Source organism: Prunus persica, chromosome G3, assembly GCF_000346465.2.
Source record: "Prunus persica cultivar Lovell chromosome G3, Prunus_persica_NCBIv2, whole genome shotgun sequence".
Classification (NCBI taxonomy): domain Eukaryota; kingdom Viridiplantae; phylum Streptophyta; class Magnoliopsida; order Rosales; family Rosaceae; genus Prunus; species Prunus persica.
Window position 1 is genome coordinate 18,258,511 of NC_034011.1, and position 2,116 is coordinate 18,260,626.

Sequence of the window (2,116 nt, forward strand, 5' to 3'; positions counted from 1 at the left end):
GACGACGTTTTATACTAAACGTCGTCTTTATGAATTACCACGTCATTTTTTTTATTCTTTAAACAGGTTATTGAAGTTGGTGCTTATTCAAATATGGAGGCGCCATCTTCTTTAAAAACCCTTTGTCGTTTTGTGGAAACGACACTCCTGCCTGAGGATAAGACACTCCAATTTACAATTGATAAGGAGGTGTTTGGTGGTGAGCGCGATACCTTCCTCCTGCCTGAAGATATTACACAATTTGCAGGCATGGAAGAAATTGGAGCTACTGTATTGGCTGTATATATGAGGTTTGTACTTCTAAAATAATACCTCGTTGGTTTATATATTGCGTCGTCTTAACTAACTAACCACGTCGTCTTAACTAACTACCGTCGTGATAAATATATTATAACGTCCTCATCTATTTCAGTACGTCGTGTGAAATATTATAATACGTCGTTTTTTTATACATAACCGTCGTGTTTGTTTGTGCTGACTTGTTTATATTATTTTATGTATTTAGGTACTTACACGATGTTTTGAAACAAGCCAATATGTGCAGCATGGTTGGCTTTATTGACCCTGCTACAGTTAGTGCCAACTCTGGCACAATAACTGAAAGATCACGACTGGTAGCAGCTCGACTTCAGAAGACAGACGGTGAACAGCTTTTCATGATGCCTTACAATCCAGGGTTAGTCTCCTTAGGATTTTGTTTTTATGATTTTCAATAAATGACAGCTTATAAACTAACCACGTCGGTGTTTTATTTTATTTAGTCGTTTGAAACTACTAACCACGTCGGTATTTATTTGTCGTCGTGATAAATATATAATGTCGTCGTTATCTACTTTATTTCGTCGTGTGAAATACTATAATACGTCGTTTTTGTAAATAACCGTCGTTTTTATATTAATTTTGTGCAGCCGTCATTGGATCCTGCTGATTGTAAGAGCAAAGAAGGAGACCGTCTATTTTCTGGATCCTCTGTCAGGTCATCGTGTGGTCGACGAAGAGGCGAAAAACATCGTGAACAGTGCTTTAAAAATATATAATACCCACATAGGCCGAGCAGGACGTAAAAATGTAATTTGGAAAACTCTCTCAGGCACACCAAAGCAACCCAGCAATGTCGAATGCGGGTATTATGTGATGCGCTTCATGAGGGACATCATCATGGATCCTTCCTTGGGGTTTGAGAATAAGGTAAGAAGAAATTACCTTCATACATTTCACGTCGTTTTTTGTATTATCAACGACGGTCATGTAAAATTAACGTCGTTGAATGGATATACTACGTCGGTTATGAAAAATATCGTCGTCTGTGATTGAATTTCTTTTTATTTATAAACCCTAATAGTCATTGTTTATGCAGTATGCCAAGGGAAACCAGGAAGCTTCATACCCCCAAGAAGCCATTGATGAAGTCCGGAATGAATGGGCAGAGTTTGTTTTCCAAATTATTAAACAGGGCAATTATTGAACACTTGATATTTATGTATAATGTACAAATTTTCTCTATAATATGTAATGTAAAAATTTGTTGAGGTTTTCTTAAATTAAAAAAAAAACAAACATACAAATTGCTTAACCGACGTGTAATACTTTTCCAACGACCTAATAAAGTCACAAACCGTCGTATTTTGTTGTTTCGTGTTTTAAACAATTACGACGTAAAAATATAGTTAGACGACGTTCTTTGAACAATTGAGTCGTTTATGGTTTACAACATCTTCAATTTCTTAAGGGTTCAGGGTATCATCGACGACGTTTATGTAACGACAGCGGTTAAGTCGTTGATATATATATTTTACGTCGTATAGTTAAATAGCCGCCATGGTTTCTCATTTTAACGACTTAGTAGTCTATTACAATTTACAACGTCTACAATTTATTAACACCGACGTGGTTTGTTGTTGTGGTAAGAATATTTTATTATTTTTATATCAAAATATTCAAAATAAATTTAAAATAAATCAGAAAATTGAAAAGTCAACTCCTATGAAGTCATTGATATATTTTCTTCCACATAAACCTTGAAAAAATTCATTTTGAATAACAAAAATTTAAAATGACCATCCAAAACAAAATTGTTTTGATGAGTCATAAAATCACTTCTAGTTTTATGGTTAGG